The sequence below is a fragment of the Geotrypetes seraphini genome, chromosome 1 (genome assembly GCF_902459505.1).
Source record: "Geotrypetes seraphini chromosome 1, aGeoSer1.1, whole genome shotgun sequence".
NCBI lineage: Eukaryota > Metazoa > Chordata > Amphibia > Gymnophiona > Dermophiidae > Geotrypetes > Geotrypetes seraphini.
In genome coordinates this window covers 2,111,640-2,126,506 of record NC_047084.1, presented here as the reverse complement: position 1 = coordinate 2,126,506, position 14,867 = coordinate 2,111,640, and the positions used below count along the sequence as shown (strand labels likewise).

Genomic DNA, 14,867 nt, shown 5'->3' with positions numbered 1-14,867 from the left:
GGAGGGGGAAAGGTGGTGATTATTAATGTATGGGGCTACAGTGGTGGATGGTTCCTTCCAATCTCACCTGAGGTCTTCCATTTTAGCCCCTTCAGCACCACTATAAACTGCTGATCACAGATGCATTTTTGCTGGGTTGGTGAGCTCATTTTGATGGTCTTCATGCTCAAGGTCAGTTGACTTCACAAAAGAGAAATCTCCATATCAGTCTCCTCGAATTGCGTGCGATAAGCAACACACTCATGACATTCCAAGACCATCTACTTCAATACGGAAACTCAGTAGCTCCACTCATCCAGCTCTTCTCAAAGGCATGGTCTACCTCCCACAGAACCCTTAACAGGATACTACTAAACCTTCCTTCAACAAAGAATCTCCAATACAAGCAAATTTTTCACTCCATGCTTACCTGAAACGACCAGAACGGAACCCAACTACACCACATTCCGGAAAAAAACAGAAAACCTACCTCTTTGACACTTGAACATCTCAGATCTTCCCCTGCCCAAATGTTCCCCCCATGTCTCCTCCCTTTCTCTCCCTGCCTCTCTCCACTTCCTCTCACTTCTCTTTGTAAGTAGCTTTGAGCCTGCTTAGGTATGTGTGACGCAGACATAGAAGATTAGATTAGATTCTCATCCATAAGGACAACCAAGTTGTCATGTATTATCCCAGAACAAGCAGGCAGACTATTCTCACATATGGGTAACGTCATCGACGGAGCCTGGATGCGGAAGCCTCGCAAGCAGACTTGCTTGTAGAAACTAGAAGTTTCGAGTCGACCGCGCCACGCATGTGCGAGTGCCTTCCCGCCCAGCGTAGGGCACATCTTCTCAGTTCTCAGTTTTCCGCGGAGCCGAGAAGTCAGTCTTTGACTCTCTGCATTTAACTTTTTCTCTTCGTGCCTTCTCTCACCGCGGTTTGTGTTATTTTTCTTCACGAATTGCTGTACTTACTTTATTTCTTTTATTTCTAGTTAAAAAAAAATAAATTTATTTCTTCCATTTTGCTGCCGGAGCAGGCCGTTCGGCTGCAGCCCAGGGGCTTCGACCTTGCAGTGGCCGTTTTTCCTTCTATGTCCCGGCCAGCGACAGGCTTTAAGAAGTGAAGCCAGTGTCAACATGCGATTTCTTTTACGGACCCACACACCAGGTGCCTCAAGTGCCTTGGGCCAAAACATCATCCAAAGTCGTGCGAACGCTGTGCTACTCTTCAACCTCGAGCCCTTAAACGTCGTCTACTTTCAGTGAGAAGCTTTTTCAGATGGATTCGACCACTTCTTCAACTCCGAAGCCAACCTCGGTCTCGCCTTCGACCGAGGGCCCTCCTACCTCCACTGCTTTGGCCTCGAGCCTCATCAGACCTTCTTCATTTGCAGCGGCTCCTTCCTCGACGTCTGCTGTGTCTCCTTCTATTTCCTCAGGTCAGATAGCTTAGCAGACAGTTCCACCGGTGGTGCTTAAGGTGCCTAAGACTTCTAAGTCAAAGCACATTTCCACTGCCTCGGTGGAACCTCCAGCCAAGGCAGGTGGTCCGGTTTCAGACGCGGATCCATCCTTGCCGGCTTCTTTCCAGACCATGTTAGAGCAGCAATTTGTTCAGTTCCTCACCAAAATGGGACCGAAGCTAGCTACTCTAATCCAGCCTGGGCATTCTGCAGACTCCTGCGAGGTCGAGCCTCTTCCTATTCCTCAGTCTGAGTCTTCACACTCTATGCAGAGAGCAGAGTCTCTGCGAGTGTCTGGTCTGGCATCTAAGCAGGTGAAGCAAGGAGCAGATTCTTTGCAAGTGCCTCGGCAGGAATCCTCACACTCTATACAAGGAGTAGAGTCTTTGGGAGTGCATCGAGGTTCCTCCATCAAGCCTCTGGAGCTTCGATTCACAGCCTCCAGTCCTATCCATTCTTTGGTGGCATCGGCTGCATCCCTCTCCGGGACGAAGTCTCCTCGATCTTCGAGATCTGCTTCCAAGCACCGTTCTCACCGACGATCAAGACCTTCATTGAGTCATCCTTCCAGGCATAGTTCTTCTAAGGAGCGTCCTTCAACTAAGCCTCGATCTACACCTACTTCTACTAGACCACAGACTCCTCGTTCGAGGTCTCCAATTCCACACCTCGAAGACTCAGCGGTTTCGCTTGCCTCGTCCAAGTCTCCCTATTTTGATGCCTTTTTTCCAGCTGAAGTTTCATCTTCGACCCAGGCTGCCTCGACGACCTCAAGTCCTTCTCGAGGCAAGGCATTACCGGATCAGCTATCTTTCTCCTCTTTTCTTCATCAGATGGCTGTGGACTTGGACCTTTCATTGGATGCCGGTTCCAAATACTCTAAAGAATATCTCGAAGTCATGCATCTTCCTCAACCTCCAGCAGAGTCACTTAAGCTTCCTATTTACAAGCTTTTGTCTCAAACTTTTACCAGATGCCTGGAGACTCCTTATGCAATTCCAGCTGTTCCAGGCAAATTAGACTCCAGATATAAAACTCTCAATTGTAAAGGATTTGAGAATTAACAGTTATCTCACCAATCCCTACTTGTGGAGTCTTCCTTGAAAAGATCCCATCCTTCCAAAGTTTATGCTACCATTCCTCCTGGAAGAGAAGGGAAAACTATGGACAAATTTGGACGTCGCATCAAAATTCCTTGATGTCCTCTAAAGTCCTTAATTATAATTTACATTTTGTCACATATTTTGAGTTCCTTATTGCTCTTTTGCCTAAATTTATTACTTATTTAGACACTCAAAAGCACTTTGAATTTCAGGAAGTTATTGCTTCTCTATCACAACTCAGATTACATCTACTTCAGTCTTCTTATGATTCCTTTGAGTTATCTGCCCGGGCGGCTGCTTGTTCTATAGCAATGCGTCGCCTTGCCTGGCTTCGTACCATTGACATGGATCCTAATCTTCAGGACCGCTTGGCTAATATTCCTTGTGCAGGCAATGACCTCTTTGATGAATCTATTGAGGCAGCCACCAAGAAATTGTCTGAACATGAAAAATCCTTTGCTTCTATTGTCAGACCTAAGCCCAAGCCAGCTCCTACCAAGCCTACACGCCCTCCTCCCATTTACCAGAGTACGGCTCCTTACACTCGCCCTCCTCCTAAGAAACAGCAGCCTCAGAAGCAACAAAAATCTCAACCTTCTGCTGCACCTAAGGCTACCTAGTCTTTTTGACTGTTTAAAACAGAGCATAACCTCCACTGTTCTATCTCTGACTTCTCTTCCCCCTATTGGAGGTCATCTCCATCATTTTTAACACCAATGGATGACAATTACATCTGACCTTTGGGTGCTGGCCATCATCAGGGAAGGATACTCTCTTCATTTCACTCAGATTCCACCAGAGCTTCCTCCAAGAGAGTATCCTTCCAGTCCATCCCAGACTACCCTTCTTCTTCAGGAAGCTCAAGCTCTGCTTCGTCTCCATGCCATCGAACCAGTTCCTTTGGAACAGCAGAACAGGGGTAATTACTCCCGTTACTTCCTTGTTCCGAAGAAGACGGGCGATCTGCGGCCCATTCTGGATCTCAGGGCTCTCAACAAATTTTTAGTGAAAAAAAATTTTGAATGTTGTCCCTGGCATCCCTTTATCCCCTTCTAGAGCAGAATGACTGGTTATGCTTTCTAGATCTCAAGGAGGCCTACACTCATATTCCCATTCATCCGGCCTCCTGTCAATATCTCAGATTTCGGGTGGGAATCTGCATTATCAATACAGAGTGCTACCCTTTGGCCTCGCTTCCTCCCCCAGAGTGTTCACCAAGTGCCTGGTAGTGGTAGCAGCAGCTCTAAGGAACCATGGTCTTCAGGTTTTTCCCTACCTAGATGACTGGCTCATCAAAGATTCCACATCTCAGGGGGTTATTGTAGTGACCCAACGGACTACGTGGTTCCTACAAAGTTTGGGATTCGAAATCAACTTTCCCAAATCCCAACTTCAACCCTCACAGAATCTACAATTCATCAGAGTTGTTCTGGATACTATCCAACTCAGAGCATTCCTTCCACAACAATGTCTGGAAGCTATCCTTCAACTCTGTCATATAGTGTCTTCCCGCTCTTCCATCTCAGCGAGACACATGATGATACTCCTAGGTCACATGGCCTCCACAGTACACCTGACTCCTTTTTCCAGACTTCACCTCAGAATTCCTCAGTGGACCCTGGCTTCTCAATGGACGCAGGTTTGCGACCCACTTTCTCAACACATAACAGTCACTCCTTCTTTGAAGCAGTCTCTCCGTTGGTGGATGCTCTCTTCCAATCTCTTCAGAGGCTTGCTTTTTCAAACGCCCCCACATCAGAAGGTCCTCACGACAGATTCTTCGACCTATACTTGGGGCGCTTATCTAGATGGTCTCCGTACTCAAGGCCACTGGACCAATACGGATCGTCATTGTCACATCAATCTGTTGGAACTCAGAGTGATTTTCAAGGATCTCAATGCTTTTCAGCATCTTTATGGCCAAGTAGTCCTCATTTGGATGGACAACCAAGTCGCCATGTATTATGTCAACAAACAGAGAGGGACGGGATCTGCCTCCCTTTGCCAAGAAGCTCTGAAGGTTTGGGACTGGGCAATCTGCGACAACACCTTCCTCAAAGCTATCTACATCCAAGGGGTGAAAAATTGCTTGGCGGACAACTTGAGTCATCTTCTGCAACCTCACGAATGGACTCTCCATTCCTCGCCTCTTCATCACATTTTTTCACAGTGGGGAATGCCTCAGATAGACCTCTTTGCATCTCCCCACAACCACAAACTGCCTCAGTTCTGCTCCAGGATATACTCTTCTCATTGCCTCGAGGCAGATGCTTTTCTTCTGGAATGGACGAATCTCTTCCTCTTTGCATTTCCTCCATTCCCTCTCATTTTCAAGGCTCTGGTCAAGTTGAAGAACGACTATGCCACCATGATTATGATTGCTCCTTGGTGGCCGAGACAACCTTGGTACTACCTTCTACTTCTACTCAGCAGCAAGGAGCCACTTTCTACTAGTTTTTCCATCTCTGCTTACACAGAGTCAGGGATCTCTGCTTCATTCCAACATCTCTACACCTGACAACTTGGTACCTCTCAACATGACTCCTCTTCAGTTTTCTCAACCTGTCAGAGACATTTTAGAGGCTTTTAGGAAGCCTACCACTAGACAATGCTATCACCAAAACTGGACTAGATTTTCTACGTGGTGTTTTTCTCATGATAAGGAGCCTCAATAGTCCTCCTTATCTTCTGTTTTAGATTACCTTTTTCACTTATCCACTTCTGGCCTCAAGTCTACATCGATCCGAGTCCATCTCAGTGCAATTGTAGCTTTCCATCAGCCTATTGAAGGAAAACCCCTCTCTGCTCATCTGGTGGTTTCCAGATTCATTAAAGGACTTTTCAATGTCAACCCTCCTCTCAAACCGCCTCCTATGGTTTGGGACCTCAATGTTGTTCTTGCTCAATTGATGAAGGCTCCATTTGAATCAATGTCTACGGCTCATCTGAAGTATCTCACTTGGAAAGTGGTGTTTCTCATTGCCCTCACTTCTGCTCAAAGAGTCAGTGAGCTGCAAGCTTTAGTTGCTGATCCACCTTTCACTGTCTTCCATCATGACAAGGTGGTCCTCCGTACTCATCCTAAATTCCTCCCTAAGGTGGTATCGGAATTTCATCTCAATCAATCCATTGTTCTTCCAGTGTTCTTTCCAAAGTCTCATTCTCATCCTGGAGAATCAGCTCTTCATACTCTGGACTGTAAACGTGCTTTGGCCTTCTATTTGGAACGCACCAAACCACACAGATCTACTCCTCAACTTTTTGTCTCCTTTGATCCAAATAAGTTGGGATATCCGATCTCTAAGCGTACCATCTCCAACTGGATGGCTGCTTGTATCTCATTCTGCTATGCCCAGGCTGGATTACCCCTACACAGTAGAGTCACAGCCCATAAAATCAGAGCAATGGCAGCTTCAGTAGCTTTCCTCAGATCTACACCTATTGAGGAAATTTGTAAGGCTGTTACTTGGTCCTTGGTTCATACTTTCACTTCTCACTATTGCCTGGATGTTTTCTTCAGACGGGATAGCCAGTTTGGCCAGACAGTATTACAAAATCTATTTTCCTAAATTGCCAACACTCCCACCATCCCATTCTGGTTAGCTTGGAGGTCACCCATATGTGAGAATAGGCTGCCTGCTTGTCCTGGGATAAAGCACAGTTACTTACCGTAACAGGTGTTATCCAGGGACAGCAGGCAGCCATTCTCACAACCCACCCACCTCCCCTGGTTGGCTTCTCTGCTAGCTATCTGAACTGAGGAGACATACCGTACGCTGGGCGGAAAGGCACATGCGCGGTGCGATCGACTCGAAATTTCTAATTTCTACAAGCAAATCTGCTTGCGAGGCTTCCGCATCCGGGCTCCGTTGATGACGTGATCCATATGTGAGAATAACTGCCTGCTGTCCCTGGATATCACATTTGTCTTACATCTTTGAAGCCTAGAACAGATATATTCCGAGCATTTAAAAAAAGTGGAAGATCAAACAGCCAGCAAGGTTACAAGGTGAGGTAAAAGAAGCTATCAAAGCTAAATGAACACCTTTCAAAATATGAAAGACAGATCCAAAGGAAGAAAATAGATAAAAGTATAAGTTCTGGCACATAAAATGCAAAGGATTAATAAGGAAGATATAAAGAGAATTTGAAAAAGAATCATCCCATAGAGACAACAATTCATAATAAAAACTTTTTTCAGATATATTTGAAGCTAGAAACCTGGGAGGGATTCAATCAAACCAAGCTACGATCAAGGGATTTAAAAAAAAAAAAAAATGCATTCTGGGAAGACAAGACCATAGTGGAGGGACTAATCAAATTCTTTGCTTTGGTCTTTACTGTGGAAGATGTATGGGAGATAAGGTAGGGATTACAGTTTTGCAACAAAAATGGCATTGTACGTAATTAATCTTATGATATTTACCTTCATTCATAACCTTTCATGTTTCTCTGTATACAAAAAAGGCTTTAGAAATACCAATACTGATATGCACTATGTATGATAATTCTAGATATTATCCACTAGATGGCTGCAGTGATTGGAACTATGATGAAGTTCAGTTTGATAGAAACAGAATTGTTTCATTGTGACTCCTATAAGCAAATACAATCAAAAGGCACAATATAACTTTTAATGCTGTTGATTTTTGCTAAATGTTTTTGCTCATAGTATTTAATACAAAATGTATCTAGTACTGTATACTTTTTTAAAATTCAGCTTTGCACCACAATGTTTGTTCTTGTAATTTCAATCTGTTGACTAAAGAATTAAGATTAATAAACAAAGCTCTGTTGTCAACTGGCTAATAGCACTGTACATTTTAGTATGTATTATTAGAGTTTGTTTGAGTATTTGGAATTTTATTGTGAATATCGTATTGTAACTGTGGCATAGCCATGGGTTGGCCTGAGTGGGCAGAGGCCCAATCTTGCTGTGGCTGGCAAGGATCACACTGGCTTCCTATAGCCCATCGAATTACGTTTAAAATTTTATTTCTGGTTTACAAAACTTTAACCTTCAGTGAACCTCAATATATTGTAAAAATGATTGTCCCACACAAAACTTCTCGTTCTCTTAGATCCTCTTCATCACAATTGCTCTCAGTCCCTTCATTAAAAGTCATAGGCACTAGGCGAAATGATATATTTTCTGTAAAAGCCCCTACATTGTGGAACTCCCTTCCAAATTTCATTAAAAACGAAACTGACCTTGTTGCGTTTAAGAAAATTTTAAAAACTTACCTATTTCAAGACGCGTTTGACATATGAAATATCACCTTTTAAGGTCCAATATTCTTCCCATCTCATCCTAACCCATTATTACCCGATGTGTTTTCCCTTTGATGTCAATTTCTAACAAAGAACAACATTGTAACTTTTCCCCTTTCCTCCCACCCCCTCCTGTTCGTCTAATTTTGTCTGTCTTATGAGTGACTACTGTAAACTAAATGTATTACCACATTCTGATGGTTTTTAACATTGTACATCGCTTAGATATTATTATAAGCGATTCATCAAATAAAGGTCAAACTTGAAACTTGAAACTTGATCCCTAAGCCACACCTGCTGAAGACTCTTCCTGGCCAGGACTCTCTGAAACTATGCGATCACAATTTGCAGGTATTAGCTTCTTTCCGAAAGCATCCAGTGCTGACATCCCCATGGGCCATTTTGCAGTGAAGCAGCTCATGAAGGAGTGGGCCACACAGACAACAAATTGACGGGATAAGCGGCACCTCATTACTCACCAGTGGTTGACAGCCATTCTGGCTTCCCTGGAAAAAGCATTTGCGCTGATCACTTTGAAACCCTCAGTTTAAATGTGCCTTCTCATTAGATTCTTTTGAGCACTTCGGGTTAGGGAAAAAGTCTCCCACCCCTCCCCAGTTCAGTGCAGACAATCCCCACTAGGATTTTGGTGACTCATGTACATATCACAGATGACAAATTGAGCATTCTCATACCCAGGTCTGACAGGCCAAAAGGCCAAGGGCTGACACATTATACTTGCCAAATTGCAGGGTAGCGTCACATGCCTAGTACATAACCTAACTAATTACCTCTCCATTTGCCAAAGCCATGCCCCATGACTCCTGGTCTTCAAAAATCACCACCCCCTAACATCTTATCAGTTTGCCAAGGTTTTTAAGCTCTGCTTGGAACGCCTTGGGCTAGGTGGTCAATCTTATAATACACACTCCTTTAGGATAGGTACTTCCACAACTGCTAGTCAGCTAGGCCTATCCGGGGAGCAGATTATGGCATTAAGTCAATGGAATTCCAATATGTACAAAATATATGTCAGCACTGACTTATGCTAGCAACACTTTAACAGCATCATTTACTAGTTTGGTTATTCCTCCATCTGTGCTTACTCTTACAGGTCCTTGCACTGTTTGGATATACAATCATTCATTCATACACTCGGCACATAGAAGGGCTCTATCCTGTCCATTAGGTGTGAGCCTTGGCCTATTAGCGTCAGAGGCGGTACTGGCCTGGTTAGGACAGCATGGAATGAAATGCAACCAACTAATGCTAGCACTACTGGAGTGCTTATAGTCACATAACCAACTCCCTCCCCCCATGGGCATTAATCCTTCACCTGGAAGGTAACAATTTGACATCTACACATACTGTGGAGCTCATAAAAAAGGTTCTTTTATGGATTGAGAACTGAGTAAAGACAAAACATAGAATGGGTTTAAATGATCAATATTCTCAATGGAGAAAGGTAAATAGTGGGGTTCCTCAGGGGTCTGTGTTGGACCATTGCTTTTTAAACATATTTATCAAAGATTTAGAGATGGGAATAACTAGTGAGATAATTACATTTGCTGATGACACAAAGTTGTTTAAAGTTGTTAAATTGCAAAAGGATTGTGAAAAATTACAAGAGGATCTTGTGAGACTGGAAGACAGCATCAAAATGGCAGATGATGTTTAATGTGAGCAAGTGCAATGTGATGCATATGAGAAAGAAGAATCCAAACTATAACTATGTGATGCTGGGTTCTGTATTAGGAGTCACTGCCCAGGAAAAGGATCTAGGTGTCATTGTTGAGAATACATTGAAGAATGTGCAGGAGCGGCTAAGAAAGCAAATAGAATGTTATGAATTATCAGAAAAGGAATGGAAAACAAAGACAAAAATGTTATAATGCCCTTGTATCACTCTATGGTATGGCCACACCTCGAATATTGTGTGCAGTTCTGGTTGCCGTATTTCAAAAAAAGATATAGTAGAATTAGAAAAGGTACGGAGAAGGGCGACAAAAATGATAGAAGGGGATGGGCCGACTTCCCTATGAGGAGATGCTAAAGCGGCTAGGGCTCTTCAACTTGGAGAAGAGACAGCTCAGGGGTGATATGATTGAGGTCTAAAAAATACTGAGTGGAGTGGAAAGGGTAGATATGAATCGCTTGTTCACTCTTTCCAAAAATACTAGGACTAGGGGATATGTGATGAAGCTACTAAGTAGTAGATTTAAAACAAACCAGAGAAAATATTTCTTCACACAACGTGTAATTAAACTCTGGAATTCGTTGCTGGAGAATGTGGTGAAATCAGTTAGCGTAGTGGGGTTTAAAAAATGTTTGGATAATTTCCTAAAAGAGAAGACCATAGGCCATTATTGAGATGGCTTGGGAAAATCTACTGCTTATTCCTAGGATAAGCAGCATAGAATCTGTTTTGCTACTTGGGATCTAGCCTAGGTACTTGAGACCTGGATTGTCCATGGTTGGAAACAGGATACTGGAGTTGATGGACATAACATAACAATATGCTTGTATACCGCAGCTACCGATACTTCTTAGTTGTGTGTGGTTTACAGAGTAAAGATACTGTACATTCACAGTGAATTACAATCTATTAGTTAAAAAATTTACCAAACAAGTATGTGTTTAACAATTTTCAAAATTCCAGATAAGTGTTGAAACTTAATATAAAATTACCAAGATATTTATCCTATATACTGGCCTGATAAGATAGAATTCAGCCAAAAAATCATTTGTAAACACATCCCTTAATAGATGGAAAGTCAGAGGATTTAGAATCAGAAAATAATATTAAATATTGAACTAAGACCAGTACTGGGCAGACTTGTACGGTCTGTGTTTGTATATGGCCGTTTGGTGGAGGATGGGCTGGGGAGGGCTTCAATGGCTGGGAGGGCGTAGATGGGCTGGAGTAAGTCTTAACAGAGATTTCGGCAGTTGGAACCCAAGCACAGTACTGGGTAAAGCTTTAGATTCTTGCCCAGAAATAGCTAAGAAGAAAAAATTAAAAAATTTAAATTGAATCAGGTTGGGCAGACTGGAGGGACCATTCGGGTCTTTATCTGCCGTCATCTACTATGTTACTATGTTATTATCTACTATGTTAAATATCCACAAATTCAAAGTGGTCAGGAAAATTACTAGGTAAAAGACCATGTAAAGACTTAAAACATATACAATCAAACTTAATATTCTCGCCTCAATTGGCAGCCAGTGCAATTTTTGGTAATATTTTGTCACGTGGTCAAATTTATTCAAACTGAATATCAAACAAACAGCGGTATTTTGAATAACTTGCAACCTCTTGATGTTTTTCTTACAGATTGACAAATAAAAGATGTGACAGTAATCTAAAGTGCTTAGAATAAGTGATTGTACCAATAGCCTAAAGGAGGAAGGTCAAAATATGGCCTAATTGTTTGAAGCTTTCATAACAGAAAATAACATTTTCTAACAAGAGTGTTAATGTGAATATCAAATGATAGATTTTGATCAAAGTGGATTCCCAAAATTTTAATAACTGGTAGAATGGAATATGTTATATGTTCTAATTTATGGAATCCTCCTTGATCTTATTTGAAGGAGAAGCCAGGAAAAATTTTGTTTTGTCCGGATTAATTTTCAGTTTGAAATCTTTCATCCATGTTTCTACAGCTTGTAAAATAGTGATTATGAATTGTAAAGTATCCTTTGAGAAAGCTACAATCGGAATTACTATTGTAATGTTGTCTGCATAACTGTAAAGCTTAACTCCAAGGGAGAAAAGCTTAATTCCCAAGGGGGCTAGATACAGGTTGAAAAGTGTGGGAGATAATGGGGAACCTTGGGGTACTCCACATAGATTTTTCCATTTAGGAGAAAAAGAATAGTCAGAATGAACCTGGTAAGTACGACTTTCCAGGAAACCCCTAAACCAGTTAAGGATATGGCCAGATATTCTAATTGCGTCCAAACATCTCAGCAGGATTTGATGATCTACTAAATCAAATGCACTGCTGAGATCAGACTGCATATTCAAGGCATTCATGCCTACACTCAATTGTTGGTGAAGATAATCAAGAAGAGATGCCAACTCTATTTCAGTACTATGAAGTGGAAATCAATCAAGATAGTCATTGAGTTCGATACTCACTAATCCTTCCATACATTTAATCGGAAAAGGTATTCCTGCAATGGGCCTGTAATTACTAACAGTAGATATTGGATATTTTGGATCCTTAATTATTGGAGTGATTATTATATGACCTAAATTTATAGGAAAATAGCCATGTAATAATGAACTAATCCAGGTTAGCACATCTGTCTTAAAGTGTATTGGTGCAGTTCTACATATTGTTGAAGGACAAATGTCTAAAGGCTCCTTTTACAAAGGTGCATTAGGGCCTTAACACACGGAATAGCGCGCGCTAGACCTTAACGCCAGGATTGACCTGGTGTTAGTTCTAGAAGCATAGCGCAGGTTAAGCGCATGCTAAAATCCTACGTGCGCTAAAAACGCTAGCGCACCTTAGTTAAAGGAGCCCTAAGAGACAATGAGATTTTGTGTATCTATTGTATAATCTATTGAAATCGTCCCATTTTGGAGTAGTAAATTCATACCAATTTAAATCAGCCCGAGAAAAGTTTTCAGCAGGAGAAAACATCTCAAAATGGTACTTTCCCGGGACAGTACGTCCCAGGTTATGTAATTTGGAATGAAAGTGTTGAGCCAGTTCAGTTGAAGTGGGAGGGTGATCTTGTGGGGCCTATCCCAGTATGGCAATTCTTATGAGATATTGAGGATGTGTCCCGCAATGCATCTAATCTGGTCCTGCATTTCACATCACATATGGAAAGAGGAAAGAGCACATCGCACAATTGAGAAGACAAGGCAGCTGCCCTTCTAAGTTTCTTTTTTACCATTCTTCTCATTTTATCATAGTCTCTTTTTTGAAAGTTATATTCTAATGTATTGGATTTCCTATGTGTACTTACCCCAGAGATTATATCAAATCTGAACATGGTAAGACCACTGTTTTCAAGTGGCCCCCAACAGCATTGCCTCCTGCACCAGATCATGCGATCCACTAAAGATTAGGTGTAGAATTGTATCTGAACCAGCTGCTCCATAAAGCAGTCTTGATTTTATTAAGACACTTTACCTCCCTCATATGCCCTGATGTTACATCTATCCAGTCAATATTGGGGTAATTGAAATCAAATATACAAAATTTATATATTCCATCTGTGTACAATATAATGGAGAGAACTTAGAATACTTCTAATGACTTATCAGTGGAGAAAAATGACCTCAGTTCAAAATAAATCTTACCACTGTATCCAATGACTGTTATATAGGTAAGCTCATAGTATTCATAGGTCAAAAAATCCAGTTCAAACTGAGAAAATCATTTATAATATTTCTTAAAAATTCAGGTTACTGAAGTTTGTTATCCTGATTTGATTATGTTTCCTTGTTGCTATTTTGCATTTATAATTGTGAGCAGAATATAACTTACTTGTCGGGGAGTGTCCCCCTCTCATGTTCTTATCCTCTACAGATGTTTCTTTCTGCTTTCAGACTGGTGAGCATGCTCAGTGAGGATGTATGTAAAAGAGGAGGGAAAAAGTTTTGAGTAGAGAATGGTAAATCGTGGTCACCGCAGTAAATCCGTAGAAATGGAGACTTTTGCAACTGGTTTACCGCAGGAATGAGGACAAGACCTTTCACTGCCCCGCGGGAATAGGGACAAGACCTTTCACCGCCCTGCAGGAATGGGGACAAGACCTTTTTCTGCCCCGTGGAAGCAGTGAAAAGTCTTGCTCCTGTGTTAAAAAAATTGTCCATGTGTCAGATTCAGCATCTCCTCCCCAGCTCCTCTTGTGCCTGTTTTACCTTCAGGAGCCAGCCATGCCATAATGAAGACAGAAGGAACCCAAAACCAAAGCCTGAGACCAATGTGATTTGAAGAATAAAATTACCAGATAACCAAAGTTATAAAAACATAAAATTATAATTTTTGGGGGGGTTAGAATATTTCAGAAATTGAAATATGTATCCTGCTAGAGCTGGTATTAGACATAACTGGAGACTGTAAAGCCCAGGCTGTGCTTCTTTAGCTTCCAGCTGGCTTAAAGCTCACTCTCTCGACCAGGGGGCAGTTGCCCTAGTTGCACTCCCCTAACACTATTCTTGCCATGTGTGACTGAAGTATTCTGTTAGTTTGATTTTTCTATGTAGCATTCTGTAGTAATTTGGTTTGTTCAGTTTTCACAATAGTGGAGGGGATATTTGTGAAAGGGAGGAGAGACAGGGGTTTTGTTGATCCTTGCTCTGTATTATTTGTGTTTATAAAATGACAACTGTACAGAATATTGTCTCTCTTTATACTTTAATAAAATAAGTTCAGTATAAAATCATAACTATTCGAGGCTTGTGCGGATGGGATCTGACAGTTTGCAGGACGGGGACTGGGCTTGCGGGGCAGAGACGGGGACTGAGCTCGTGGATGGGGCAGGGGCTGAGCTCGCAGGGACAGGGACAGATTTTAGTTTTGAGGCTTCCTACAGACCATGGCGGGTGGAGGGAAATAACCCACTGGTCTCAGAATAAAGTGTTGATTTTCAAGAAAGAAGATTAGTAGAGGTAAGAACCTAATCTTTTGTTGCAATGCCAACCATGATGTTATCTCTGCCAGACAACACTTCAGAAAAAAGAACACTTTTTCAGAAAATATTTGCAACAGTTATAAAACCTTTTGTGCACTTATGCATGATTGGGCTATATGTACAGTATATGTGCAATGATTGAGAGAAGAAAAAGAGGCACATTTTGTTGGGCTTGACCCTATATATGGTCTCTTGTTTATGCCTCTGAGCACATTTCTCACAATTTACTTTTTGTGTAGTATTGGCTGTGGGTTTATTATTTGTTTTTAGATTTATTGCTTTTGAATTATATTTCCCAGTAATATTTTGGGGATTGGGATATCATATTAGCATGGTTTCAGTTTTATGTATTGAATAGATAGCAAACGATGAGATCTGCAGCTGAC

General features: G+C 41.8%; 1 protein-coding gene across 5 annotated transcripts in view; it reads left to right on the top strand.

Annotated features, from left to right (window-relative positions):
- LOC117369202 overlaps nt 1-14,867 on the top strand; it is a 126,173-nt gene that overhangs the window by 56,231 nt on the left and 55,075 nt on the right. The window lies entirely within an intron of this gene.